At 37.5% G+C, this 15,508-nt stretch overlaps 1 long non-coding RNA gene across 1 annotated transcript; it reads right to left on the bottom strand.

Moving 5' to 3' along the window:
• Window positions 1-2,984: 2,984 nt before the first annotated feature.
• Window positions 2,985-14,961, bottom strand: LOC144753598 (uncharacterized). The gene is made up of 3 exons (XR_013594423.1): window positions 14,860-14,961; window positions 14,640-14,762; window positions 2,985-3,193 (listed from the first exon to the last, which is right to left on the bottom strand). It is a non-coding gene; the product is annotated as an uncharacterized LOC144753598 (long non-coding RNA).
• Window positions 14,962-15,508: the final 547 nt, after the last annotated feature.

Genomic DNA, 15,508 nt, shown 5'->3' on the forward strand with positions numbered 1-15,508 from the left:
TATTGCGACTCTGTGCTTGTTTGTAAATAGAGAATGAACCAAAGAGAACAATCAATCAAATGGAGAGAGAAGCAGGCACGACGGATTACAAAGGGGGCAAAGGGCTGCGTAAACTACCCTTCACTATATGCAAAGAGAGAGTACTCCTAATAGAAATGAGGGGTGGGGGGCAGCATTCAAAGCAGATCAGTGTGCATAAACACGAAAATGTTTTTACTTACCACGTACTTGACATTCGACAGCTTATGATATTTGCTATTAAAAAACCATTGAAATTCACTGAAAAAACCATAGGTTATAGACCATATATAGTTAGGAATTAGCATTTACAAAACCTTGGAAATTCACTGAAAAAACCATAGGTTATAGACCATATATAGTTAGGAATTAGCATTTACAAAACCTTGAAAATTCACTGAAAAAACCATAGGTTAGAGACCATATATAGTTAGCTGGACATTTTATTGACATAAAACCAATGAAATTCCATATATAGTTAGTTGCACTAACTATATATCGCGCACCCGCAATCCACTGCTGATGATGTCACATATTACATCATTCATGACATGGTCAGTGACATCACTGATGACATCACTGATGACATCTCAAATGACATCACTGATGACATCACTGATGACATCTCATTTGACATCAATGACCACATCACTGATGATATCATTCATGTGACAATACAATGCATCTCCTCACATTTTAATATAACCTCTGTTTCACCCAGTGTTAAAAAGAGTATAATTTTTGAAACCATTGACACACCAATACTAGTTACTACATACGCACTCACTGATTGCTACGTCTACACACACCTTCACTCATTCACCCATACAATCATTCATACATACAATCACTCATCTTTACAACACTATCATATGCACTCATACACCTATACAGACACTCACAGTCTGCCACTCATCCATGGAGTTACTTACACACCTAGTCAGTCCTGTAAAGAATCAATGAGACTTCCATTTTCTTGTCTATACAGTTAAACATAGAGCACCTTACATTTTCAAACATGTACTAACACATACTTAGTTTCTTATACAATCATTGATACAAGTACAGATTGATCTGCACAGAGTCACACACCTCCCAGCTAGCCACACACACACTCAGTCTCCCATACAAATACTTGGGCAATCAATCAATAACCCATATAGTTACTCATATAGCTACTGATCAACACATGCAGCAGTTTACAGAACAACAGACATAATGATGCACAAATTAAGACAGTTTAGTCACTAACCCATGCACTCAGTGAGACACATTTAATCACTCACTCATACATTCAGTCATGCACCTACTAAATCCTTCGTCCAGACACTTATACATCCACTAATTCTTCAATATGTAAGACATATTTTAACTTTACAGACTTATACAGTCACTGGATGTAGTCATCAGTGATGTCATTTGAGATGTCATCAGTGATGTCATCAGTGATGTCATTTGAGATGTCATCAGTGATGTCATCAGTGATGTCACTGACCATGTCATGAATGATGTAATATGTGACATCATCAGCAGTGGATTGCGGGTGCGCGATATATAGTTAGTGCAACTAACTATATATGGAATTTCATTGGTTTTATGTCAATAAAATGTCCAGCTAACTATATATGGTCTCTAACCTATGGTTTTTTCAGTGAATATATATATATATATATATTACCCACTGGCGGTCGCCAGTAGGTAGTTATAGTTAGGATTGTTTTCCATAGGAAATCCGTAACATTCTATTAGGAATAACTTTCCGCTCTGCTCCTTCCCTGAAAGTTTGGGGGGGAATCGTCAAGCGGGGGCCGAGATAAAAGGGGGGTCCCAAAACGTGTTTTCCCCATGTTAATTTCCATTGGGCGGTTGGACTCACTTTTAGCCCGAACGGCTGAATGGATTTCCACCAAACTTGGCAAAATTGTAGGGACTGGTAGCCCGATGTGCCTTTGCTATGTCTCAAGATATGTGCTCCAGTGGATTTTGAGTAATTTAGGTTAAAAAAAAATATATATATCTATATGCGCGCCCTGGTACGCGCACCGGGGCGCGCTCCAGTGCGTTACGCGAGTTCACGAGCAGAAAACTGATTGGCTCTCGGGTGTCTGTCAACATTCCAAACAGTCCGGAGCGGCCGCCATCTTGTGTCTCGGTAGGATCGAGACACAAGAGGTGGCAAAAACAAAGGGGAAATGACCAAAAGGGGGCAGGGTAGACCCCTCCTGACCCCCTAGGTTTGATGTGGGGGCCATAAAAGGGCTCCGCGGGGCAAAAAAACATTTTTTTTTCCGATTTTCACGGGGGGAGCGCCCGGTACGCGCACAGGGGAGCGTACCGCGGAGCGTACCATGGGGAAAACCCAGTCAAACAGTAAAATAATAATTTAAACTGCTTAGAGGTAGGGTAGCTCTGAATAGAGTTGTTGTGTTGTGTGGGTGATTTAAGTACCAACATGTAGGTACCAATGCAGAGTCTTAAATTCAATGTACACCGTCTCCTCTGTAGATAATTTGCATGTTGTTACAGAAGTTATTGTGGTATATGGAATCCATACCATAGTCTGTCAGGAAAGCAGATGTGTTGTGAGGGTGATTTAAGTACCAACATGTAGGTACCAATGCAGAGTCTTAAATTCAATGTAGACCGTCTCCTCTGTAGATAATTTGCATGTTGTTACAGAAGTTATTGTGGTATATGGAATCTATACCATAGTCTGTCAGGAAAGCAGAAACAACATGGAGGCAGGAGATGAAAAAGAGATGTCAAATACACATTGGAGATAATAAGGTGGGAGAAAGGAAGTAACTATGAGCAAAATTACTATGTAACACAAAAAAGTTGCACAGTATACTATAAGTCTCACTTTATATTATAATTATTTTGGTACTAATTCATGAATTACATATAAAAATGAATAATCTCTCGAACAATTTTTAATTATTAAATATAAATTTATTGTTCTGATTTTTCAAAATTTAAAAGAACTTCCAACATTAGATCATCTGGAATCGCCTCATTTTGATTCCATGATTCTATTGCTTCAACACAGTCAAGTAATTCTTGGTCCAGAGACTGATCCATAAAGTCCAAGTCATCAATATCTTCCTCAGGATTGTTCTCAACAACAATTTCTAAAGAAATATTAATTTTGTCTTGTTTTCCTTCCATTTTCTTGCTGTAAATTGCATAAAAAATAAATATATCAGTAGAGTTAGGGTGGGCTAAAGAACGGTGATAGATTAAACCCAGATCTTTTGACTGGGTGTGAGTGTTTTATTGATTCAGATGCTCCGTCCATCACCACCCCCTTTTGTACCGCTTTTGGCCACCATAAGTGTGGCAGGGTATGCTCAGACGTGAGTCCCTTGCTCACCTTGCCACTGGATTCAAGCAAGCCGGGCTGAAGATGGCTGGAATGCCAGACACCGGTCCTCGGAAGCTTGTTTCCGGTCCAGGGAAGACATGGCTTGGCAGTTCGGGTTGGACTGTTCCCATAAGGCACAGGGTCAGACTGATTTGCATATAGCCATGTCTGAAATGGGGTGGCAGAGTGGGCTAAAGAACGGTGATGGATTAAACCCAGATCTTTTGACTGGGTGTGAGTGTTTGATTGATTCAGATGCTCCGTCCATCACCACCCCCTTTTGTACATCAATTGATGACATCTCAATCCTCTCTGGCCAATCCACTTCATGTGCACGTTTGGTAAATCAAGGTTGTGAAAATTTCTGATAGCTGCATACCTTTGAGCCCAGTGGATGTAGCTATGTCAAATAATCCAGACAGAATACATGGCGAGAGGAGGTTCTGGTGCAGTCAGATGAAGTGTAGGAATGAAATGGCAGTTGGAACAGTAGGAGTTTAAAAAAAAACTGTGGAGTTTCAGTGCTCTTGAATCACAAGCAATGATTGGTGGATTCAGATAGTTGAAAACTGAAAGTTAGGGTGCATGGTTCTGTTCTGTGAAAGAAGTAATTTGAATGGTTAAGAAAAAGTCATTTAATGAAACATTGCACCGGATAAGCTGGTGTATTGAGAGGTCAAACATCCTTGCTGAGTTCATTTGCAACATTGTAGAATAAACTTTTAAACCTGAGAGCTCAGTGAGGAGGGAGTTGCTATGGTAACAGGTAGAAAGGGCTGAGGGGGGGGAAGGGTGTTGGTTTGAAAATAGAGAGGGAAGAGTTTTAACATGAGGGATATGTGTGTAGAATTAGAGGTTTTCTGTGCCATTCATGGTTGCAGTGCCTGGAGTGCATACCTTTTGCTCTGCTAAAGAAATATTGGTGTGTGTGTCTGACACTGTTCTGAATCTCCCAAAGCATTTGTAAAGATGAGTAATGATTCATTTAATATAGATAGAGACTTGTATACTCTATGGAGAAGATTTGGAAGCAAAATGTGATTTTTTAATGTTGCTTTGTGTCATGTTTTTTGATAATGCTAGGTAAAAAGTTGTTGCTGCAAAGAGGAATTGTATTTTGTAAAATTGTGAAGTTTCAGTAGTGACCTGGAATGCTTGTACATAGGACCTGTGCTGTGTTTCTTAAATGTGATGTCTGTCCAGGGCGCACGGAGGAGGTGAGACTTGTCCAAGGGTCAGAGGAGGTGAGTCCTGTGCATTGCACTGTTGCACAGTGCATTGCACTGTTGGACACAGGCCTCACCTCCTCTGCACCCCTGGACAGGCCTCACCTCATGTGCACAATCTACTTACTAATCTGAGAAACCACACGTGACATGATTGTGAAATGTGCTAATATATTTTTTAAATCATGTAAATATTATCTAATCCTTGTCAATAATGTAAAACCAATTCATGAGCCCGAAATCTTTTTTTAGAATAACATTTAAAAAACAGAGAAAAGGTCATATGTATAAGCATTTCATTACAGTACTGAAACCTCGCTTATTTACAAAATACAATTCCTTTATGCACCAACATTTCTTTACCAAGTATTATCAAGAATGTATTAGTCTCTCTTATATTCTTTTCCTGACTTACTCTATTTTTCCACCAGTCCCCTTCTAACACCCTGTCTCTGACTTATTCCTTTTTACATCCTGACTGTGTGTTATACTCTCTTACACTTTCTCTTTGACTTACTTTCTCTTACACCCTGTCTCTGATTTATTCCCTCTCTCTCATTACTCCTTGTTACATCCTCTCTCTGATTTACTTCCTCTTACACCCTCTCTCAAACTTACCCTCTCTCTCTACCTTTTACAGCCTCTCTCTGTTTTAGTCTCTTTTACACCCTCTCCCTTTCTAACACCCTCTCTCTGTCTTACACCCTCTTACACCCTATCTCTGTCTTCCACCCTGTTACACCCTTTTTCTGACTTACTCCCTTTCTCCCTTTCTTTGACTTACCCCCTCTTCCTATTACATCCTTTCTCTGTCTTAAAACATATTATACACTCTCTCTGTCTTACTCCTTTTCTATGTTTTACTCCCTCTACCTCTTTCTTTGTCTGACTCTCTCTGTCTCTTTGTGTTACTCCCTCTAGCTCTTTTTCGCTGTCTTACTCCTAGTTACATAGTTGCTGTGGTATAAACTTAGATATGTTGTAAACTAGTGTTTATATTGTTTACTTATTATCATTACTTTGTTGTTTGGTAATAGTGGTCTATAATGTGTTATTTTTTTATTTACCACAGATTGAAATCAAGATTTCAATAGTAAGGAAATATGCCCTCAAGGCAGAGGAGAAGGAAAGATGCCAAGCGGAAAAAATCAAAAACAGCAACGGAATTAAAGCACTAGCCTACAACAAATACTTCAAAAAATGCCAAAAAAGCTCCTGGTAAGACAACTAAGTCTTTTTTCCGGAACATATGTAGATAAAACAAAATGTTAATGGAAATGTGAATATACAGAAGGAGAGAGCAAATTTGAACAGGAAGGAGAGGCCCCCCAAAAATGTTACTACTGCAGCAGGAGAGAATAATATGTATAGGAATAGAAGGCAAAACCAATTTAGGGACATTCGTAAACGAATGTTTCGCAATAGAGTAGTTTTAAATTTGTTAAAATATGTTAAAAAAGTAAACAGAGAGCTGCTTTTTACGAGAAAAAGAAAAATATAGAGAAGATTGTTGATCAAGCTTTTGAAGTTAAGAAAAAAATATTTATTTTAGTAATCAATAGAATTAGGACACTTAACAAGACAATTGATGTTTTCAAATCAAACAGTAGATGCAAAAGAGTAATTAATCGGACTAATTTTTGTAAAGTTTTGTCTGGAGAATGGATGCATAGTTCAAGTTGTGAGCCATTTTTAATGAGGAGAGTTACTTCCAGGAGAATGATTTGGTGCATGCAGTTGACACCAGTGGTCGAGCATATGAGGTGAAAGACAGTTGTCCGATTGAAAAAGAGAAACTTGTGTCTAGAGATGCAGAAGAGGTGTTAACTGATGAAATTTTAGGAAGACGTACTAAGGGTCCAGTGTACACTTGGAAGTGTAGTAGTATTTGTAGTGTGCGACAGTATTCAATCGATTTGCTTCGTAATTTCTTACGTACATATAGTAAGAAAAGTCTAAAACAGAAAATGAAGATTTTGCAAGACTTAGATCCTTGCAGAGTGAGAGAAAACACAGGTTTGCATGGGCATCATTGGCTTATCTTTCTAGAAAAGTATGTCAGAGTGTTTTTCATCATTTTAGGATGTTAGCAGTGCATCATAACAAAATGAGGAAATTAGTAAGAAGGTTGTATTATGCAAAAAGTCCAGCACTTAAGCTTAAACAGGTAAACAGGGCTCTTTTGCATGGAACTGAATTAGATGTGAAGAAAAATTGTGAAAAAATTGAGATTTGTTATTTTGGTGAAAAAGAGGATAGTGTAGAAATTGACACAGTAATAGAAGGTAATGTGGAAGAAAATGTACAGATTTCAAGTACAGAAAAGTTTGACCAGGAAATTACCAAGTTTAAGGTGAAATCAAGTGAAAGGCCTAATTTTACTTGTGTGTGTTGTCGACGGACTCTTTATAAGATTTATACTAGGTTAGTTGATTTATATGCAAAAAGTGAAATGGAAAATAATAGTGAATGGAAGAATTTTGCAACTTATTTGTTGGTGGAGAATTCTTTTGATTTGAGTTCTGATCAGCATATTTGTAAATAGTGTTATAATAAATTAAATGAAAACAGAATGCCTGCTAGAGCTGTTCATAATAATCTTGAGTTGGTAGACATTCCTGCTGAATTGATGGATTTAAATACATATGAAGCTATTTTGATTCAATGTGTCCATCCTTTTCAGGCTATTGTTCGCATGGAGCCTAAGATAGGGAAATTGCCTCCTTCAGATTTACAGAGAGGATTAAAGGAAAGAGTTGTTTATTTGCCTCTAGATTTCAAGAAAAATATTGATACAATTGGTGTAGAAAAAGTGGAAGAGGAACCTCTAGTTATTCTAGTTAATGGGGTTCCGACAAAGAGTAGGAAAATCTGGCAAGATTTAGTGGATTTAGGAAAGTCAAAAAGGCAACGTTGTATTTGGTCAAAAACAATGAGTACTACAAACATGTATGTGTTGGAGCAGAGGAAACAGCTGCAGAAGAAGACAGTGATTGTTCAGCCGGCCAAATTGAAAAAGTTGATGTGTCTAGAAGTGAAGAAATATATGAACAATTTACTGTTCATCTTTTGCATTCCAAAGAAGTAATGGGGAATGCAATTGACTTGTTTCAAATGAAAGCAGCAAAACGAAGTCCCATTAGTGTATGGGAAGAAAGTTTGAAGCTCGTTGTTTTCCACAGCTATTTCCAACAGGTTGAGGTGGACGATATGACGATCGACCAGTTCAAATTCCTGCATCTGAATACCGGACTTTAAGATTATGTGCTAAAGATCCAAGGTTTTGTCAATGCATTCCATATTTGTTTCATCTACTGTATGAAAGTGACTTGTCTGGGCTTTCTTATGCAGTAAACCATATACTGAAAAGTGGAGCACATCTGCAAAATGTTTCGGCGAGGGACTTTATGGAGAAAGTCAATCTGCAAGACAATATTTTGGAATCTCATCTAATCAATCTCATGGCATGTCAGCGTGGTACAAACGAGTATTGGTACCATCGTCATGGGGAATTGAAATGTATGCTAAGAAACTTAGGAACTCCTACATGGTTCCTCACTCTTAGCTGTGCTGAGTATGCATGGGACCACTTACTTCAACTTCTACGAGAGGCAAATGCAAATATACAAAATATAGAATTCAAAACACCTGGAGAACTATGTTCTTTGGATCCAGTGAATGTATGCAGATATTTCAATCATAGATTTGAAGCTATGATGTCTTTTATTACCAACAAAAAAAATCCTCCCCTTGGAGAGGTTTTGGATTTCTTTTGGAGAAAGGAGTATCAAGCGAGAGGTGCTCCTCACTTACATATGTTGTTATGGATTAAAGATGCACCCAAATTTGGAACAGATTCGGATGAAACAATGATGAGTTTCATTGAAGAGTATTCAACATGTGCTGTTCTGAAAACTACCGAAGAAAACAGTTTAAGGCAACAAGTTTTACGCTTTCAATCCCATCGTTGTGGAAAGTACTGTCGTCGAAAATTCAGAAACAAGGAAAAGTTCTACACAAAATGTCGTTTCGGGTTTCCACGACCAGTGATTTATAAAGGAAGAGTAAATAATTTGATGTCTTCTCTACGACATACTGTGACTAGGAAATCACCAAAAAATACATACAATTTAAAAAGAAACGAAGAGTCCAAGTACATCAACGACTACAATCCAGTGATTTTGTCCATGTGGAATGCTAACATGGATATTCAGTTCGTTGCTGACAACTCTATTGCTGTGGCTCGATATGTGACGTCTTACATCACAAAAAAAGAAAAGACAGAACTGAAGGAAATGTGGGAGGGCATTTCACATGAAAAGAGTATAAGCAAGAAATTATACAGTTGCAGTCTGAAGATGTTGTCGCATCGAGAAATTGGAGCATATGAATGTTCTGATCGGTTATCATCAGCAAGTCTCTATGCCAAATCGAGAACCATCATTTGGGCGAGTCTAGGTCTTGCTGCAACACGAAACCGAGTATTGATATCTGTACAAGAAATTGAGTATTTGGCGGACAAAGAACCAAACAGTACAGATATTTTGAAGACAAACATGTTGGATACATACTATCCAAATAGAAGTAGTCATCTTGAGAACACTTGTTTGTATGAAGTTCTGCTAAACTATACTTATAAGAGGAACATCACAGAAGATATCAATAATGGAATATATGCTGTCATTGGGTGTGAAGGATGTCTAGTGAAGCAGAGAAAAGGCCATTTGATTAATCATCGAAAATTGAGTTGCGAATCTCCAGACAAAAGGGAATTTTATTATTTAGCTCTTTTGCAACTCTTTAAGCCATGGTGTACAGAAGAGGAACTACTCGGAGATTTTCTTAGTAACGAAGATTCCTTTAATGCAACCAAGGATACAATAGAATGTCCTGTTTTTCCAAATTATCTGCAAATGTTGACCGAAGAAATAGAGCAAGAAGCCACAATTGCTGCAGAGATTGCTAGAGACAGTTCTCAAGACAGTCAGAGTTCTACTTCATTGAGTCAGGATCCACTAGGAGGACCAATTATTCAAAATGAAGCTGCCACTGCCATGGATGAGGTGGAAAGAGCTATGGAACAAGCTGAAGAGGATGTAATTAACTTAGAAGATTTGGTGAAACACCTAAACGTTGAGCAGAAACAGATATATGCCGAATTCACAGAACAGATCGAACATGGATTCAGTCATGAGAAAAAAGAGTGCTCATGTACATCATTTAAGCTTGTCCAACTGTACGTGAGTGGAGAAGCGGGAACTGGAAAACGTTTTCTGATTAACGCAATTGCAACTTATCTGCAGAAAAGGACTGAATCACCGCTGTCTTGTGTTGTAACCGCTCCGACTGGGCTGGCAGCACATAACATTAAAGGGATTACTTTACATCGTTTACTGATGCTACCAGTTGAGCATGATAATAAATTGCAATACCACAAGCTATCTGGAGATGCGTGTTCTGAAGTTTCGAGAGTCCTGAAGAAAATGAAACTTCTTATCATTGATGAAGTAAGCATGGTCTCAAATCTAATGCTTGCTTTTGTGCATTTGAGAATGCAAGAAATTCTTAGAACAGACTATGATGTCTTATTCGGAGGAAAACACATTATTGTTTTTGGAGATCTACTGCAGTTGACTCCAGTGAAAGGACAACCAGGGTTTAAAATGCTCACGCATGAAGATACCAGGAAGTGCCTAGGAAGCATTGGAAACGTTAATATATGGTTAAACTTCAAATATGCAGAACTGCTTCAAAATATGCGACAGGCAAAGGATGAAGATTATAAAAATATTCTACAAGATGTAAGAATCGGAAAACTAAGTGAGCATGGGAAAGAAGCTTTACATGCACGATTAATTTCAAACTTGTATCCAAATGAAAACATTCTTCCAGAGAATATTTTTAAGAAAATTACTGAGAACAAATCTGGGATATGTTTGATGTCAACTGTGAAAGAATGTTCCATCTTCAACAACAAAATGTTAAAGTTAGAAAATGAAGAGATTGTGAAACTGGAAGCTATAGATAAAATAGAGCATATGGGTGAAACAATTATTTTGTCTGAAAATTTGAAATCAAAATTGGATTCATTAGAGAAGAGTATATCTAAAACTGCTGGTTTTGAAAAGACTCTGAATGTGTGTTTAAATTGTCGTATCATTTTGAGAAGGAATTTAAATGTTGAAAGAGGTCTGGTAAATGGAGCAATGGGTCATGTTGTTGATTTTGTGAATTACAGAAATAGAGATGGAATTGAATTTTTAAAAATTAAATTTGATGGCATTGACCAAATACAACAAATCAGTCATTGTTCAGCTAGATTTTGCTTGTGAAAGACTTATATGTTCGCCGAAAACAGTTTGCTGTTTGTTTGGCATATGCGGTAACAATTCATAAATCTCAAGGTTTAAGTGTAGATAGTGCTTTGGTGAACATTGGAACTTCTGTGTTTAAAGAGGGTATGGCATATGTGGCATTATCACGAGTCAGAACTTTATCAGGATTGTACTTGATTGAGTGTGATGAGACAATGAGTGTGATGAGACAAAGATTTGTGCAGATCTAGATTGTGTTAAAGAATACAATAGGTTAAGAAGAGAGTATGCTCCACATTTGCCTCAATATCCTCTGTTTGAAAAACGTGTGGTAGGCCGAAAAAGAAGAAATGAGAATAATTGCAGTGAGGTAGTAGCAAAAAGACAAAAAGTAGATGACACTGTAATTGTAAGGAGAAAGAAAAAGGATTCTGTTGAAGATATTGTTGGATTTCAGTTCGAAAATAGTTCTGGTGTCAACTGCTATGCTAATGTTGTGGTCAATGTTGTTTTTTTCCTTCAAACTTTACAAGAACAGATTGTTGAAAATCGGGATCAAAGATTCTGCTGTTTATTGAATTCTGTGTTTGAGAAATGTAGCAGTGATAGAGCAAAAATAGAAAGTGTTTCAGAAATTCGAAATCTTTTAGACATATGTTCTGGTCAAAAACAATTTTCACAGAATATTCAGCAGGATTGTCAGGAATTTTTAATGTATATGTTTGATGTATTGGAAGATGAAGGTGTAGGTATAAAAAATCTTTTTAGCCTTTCTTATCAATGGCAGCATGACTGCGACAATTGTAGTTCATAAAATAGTACTAGAATAGACACTGAAAGATTTATATATTTGACTTTACCAGACTGCAAATCAGTGTCTTTTAATAATCTAGTTAAAGCAGCTGATCACAATATGGTGTGTACCCAATGTAAGTCTGCAATGCTGTCCACATTATTTATACAAACTTATGGTCAGTATGTCATTTTAATGTTCCAACGATGTAGACCTGATGGAAGTAAATTGACAACTTCTATTAAAAATTTCGTGGCTTCTCAGTTATCAATTTCAGGAAGAACTTTTGCAACTGTAGCTATTATTTATCATGACGGTCCTTCAACAACATCAGGGCAGTATACAATTTATTTAAAATGTCGAAAAGGTTGGACTAACTGTAATGATACTCATTTGACTTTCAAACAACGTTTGCCTTTTGACTTAAAAAATTCTTACCTAGTGTTTTTAGAACCGAAATTTAAGTAAAAGTAATTGGCCTATAAAGACGGGAGCAGTTAATAAAAGTTAATCTGCTGTTTAAAATTATATTGTGAGTAAAAGTGATGAAGATAATATAAAAATTCTAGTTCTCATAAAGGTATGGTAAGTGGATCTCATAGTAAGTGATATCAGTATTATAGGAAATGTTGAACATGAGTAAGCCAGAGATGGAAATATGAATATTTAAACATTGTGAAAATGTTGTATGAGCATTTCTTTCAGAACGTCGGGAAAACGGTAATTTCAGAGTTTGTTTTGAGTAATTTGAAAATATACTGATACATCTGACACTATTTGGCCCTAAGGAAAGGTGAAGGAATGAGCAAAGAGTCATGACTGAACACAAGGAGGATATAAAAACATTGAAACATATTTCAGATGTTCTTGGAGCTTTTCTTCTAGAAAGTCGATGAAATGGAATTTTTAGAGAACAGCAGAGTACTTTCCAACGAAAATGACCTTCATGATGTACTATTTGGCCTAAAGGAAAAGTAAGTAAATCAAAGATCAGTGTACATATGTGATTTGTAAGTTTATATGTTTTTTTTTTAAACACAATCTTTTAGATTGTGTTTTTTTCTTCCTGCTGTCATATGATGAATAGTTTGAACTCACTGTTTTTAGTGAAATTCAATATGTTCTGAGAACAGCAAAAATAAACTATCTAACATGATGTACAAATTATTCTATAGTTTGTATTGTGTAATTTATATTGTATTCTCATTGTCTCACACTCACTTTACTTTTTCCTCTCTCTTTCAGCTCTCTTTACTCACTCACACTGGCTTTCTCTCACTCTGTTTCACCCCCATTCGTTTACTCCACTTCTTTCACAACCCTTCATTTCCATTTCAACTGTCTGCATCACCTCTCTCCCTTGCATCACTTTTCAGCTTTCAGTCTCTCTGCTTTACTCCCCTTTTTCGTCTTTTCCTCCTTTGCTCTTTTAGTAATTCCTCTTTACTCACTCACCTCTTTTGTCGCACTCTGTCACTATAACTCACCCACTCTCCCTCGCTTATCTTTCTTTGCTCCTTTCTTTTGACCTCTTCTCTCTATTTTCCGTTCACTACCTCTATGTCCTCAGTCCCTCATTCTCCTTGTGTTATGCTCACTTGTGTTTATCTACCTTCTATCATTTCTCTTACAACAACTTTACTGCTCCTCTCTCATCGTTCTTCACCCCATTTCTTTTAGTCCGGTTCCATTACTACCCCTCATTTCCTATCTTTCAGTGTCCTTCTCTTTACTTTCATCACCGAATCACATTCTCTCAGTACCACTGCTTTAATCCTCTTCCCCTATCTTTCCTTCTTTTGCTCCCTTACTCATTTTCCTTTCCTAACTCATTGTACTCCACTTAACTCAGTCCTTCCCTTGGTCCCTCTGTCTACTAACTTCCTCACTCCTTTTCCCTCAATCCTTCTATATTATCCTCTCTCCCTTCATCCCTTCACTCTGTGACTCTCCTTCACTCACTCTCAGTCATCTCCCATTCTTCATTCTTGTAAATGCATCCTCAATCAGACTCCTTTCCCTCTCAGTCATTCCCTTTTTACTTACTCCTCTTTCCTGATTTAGTTTTGCTAACTCACATTCTTTTAGTATCTTTCTTACCTTCAGTTCATTTCTCTCTTCTTCTCTTCCTCTCTGTCACTGAATGTATCTGCCTTACTCTTAGTAATTTGCTCTCCTTCTATTTCTTTTTCCCTCTTTTTGTCCTTCTACATTACTTTATTCCCATTTCTGTGTCCTTCACTCTTACTTTATTTCTTAGTATACTTTTATAATTTTTAACCTCTTGACTTGTCTCTTCTATTTTAAAATATATATTTTACTAATTATAACTAATTTTTTCTTCTCTCTTTCACAGATACAAAGTGTAGTAAAACATGTAATTAAAGTTACATTAATTATATGGTAAGTGTGACTAAAAAAATGTAGTTTGTCATCACCCTTTGCTTTAACCTCACTACTATTCTCCCACCCTACCTCACTCCTGTTTCCTTACTCTGCTTCCCTCACTTATTCTTATCCTCCATGTTTACTCCTGTCAGAACCCCAAGTTTCCAGATCGCCGTGTTAGCGCGGTCTAGTGGAATAAGTAAACAAAATCACCTTCAGGGAAAACAATGGACGAAATTAGTACACCAATGGAATATAAGAGTGGCCACTGACGCACTGCGGAGTCAGCGGTCTAGTCTTTTGCCACAGTAAACATCGAATGCTGGTGAAGCGAGCAAGTGCGGAGAACTGCGCACTTCACCTGATTCCCTGCCTGAGGAGGAGCGTTTTTAGTGTCCGGATTCAGAGAAACCCTAGTTAGCCTTTTCCGTCCCGTAGGCTTCTAATTTTCGTTCCCCTTCATTAGTAGACCATTTCCCCGCTTCCCCGGTCTCCTTGCCCTCCCTGTTTAGAACCCCGCATTCACTTTCCCTAACCTGTTAACGAACCGTGCCCTTCAGCCTGCCGACATCCTTGAGACCTCTAGCGGCGCTAAATAAAACTTCGCTGAGGTAATCTTCGGCTGAAGACTGCAAAGCCGGCAAACCACAGGAACGGAGCTGAGAGGAAAAAAGAAGTCAACAAGAGCTAAGTGTTAAGCTGGGTTTTGAAGCCTAAGTCACAGTAAATTAATGTTTTGAGAAGATAAAGACTTACCTGATATACAGCAATCCTAGAAATTAAAGTGTCTTCACCAGAGTGCATCTTCTTCGGAAAACTTAACAGTAGAAGTTCAAGTTAGAAGGACAAACACAGACCTAAGCACAAGACAACACAGAAAACGAATTAAGTGAGTTTAATAAGACCCATATGTTAGTGCAGGTGTTTAAAGAAACAGAGTTTAAGACTAATCATCTTGCGAATTTCATTTTAGCACAGAATAAATCTCACAAGATTTACAGAGGAAAAACTGACAGGCACCACAGAACTTAGAACACACAGAAAGGAAAATTAAGTAAGTTGAGGAAAGCTAATAATCAGGGAAAGGACAGGGATAGAGAAGGCACACGATATTAAGTGAGTTTGTGTTTTACAGAAAATATTTGGCTGACGGAGCCTGCAATCACTAAACACCTTGTGAAGAAAATAGAAAATAGAAGAGCAGCAGAGTTCTGGAATAGCAATGGTAGGAATACAAAGGAGTAGACCAGAGTATTAGAGTTATGAGTAGGCTACAGGAGAGTTATTAAAATTAATGTAAAATTCTTGCAGGTAATTCTTCAAACAGAAGTCTGCTGGACGGACCGTGAGAGGAATCACCAGAACTCTCTCTCTTCTCTCTTTTGGTATTTTATCCACTACCCCC

This window comes from Lissotriton helveticus, chromosome 5_1, assembly GCF_964261635.1.
Source record: "Lissotriton helveticus chromosome 5_1, aLisHel1.1, whole genome shotgun sequence".
Taxonomy (NCBI): Eukaryota; Metazoa; Chordata; class Amphibia; order Caudata; family Salamandridae; genus Lissotriton; species Lissotriton helveticus.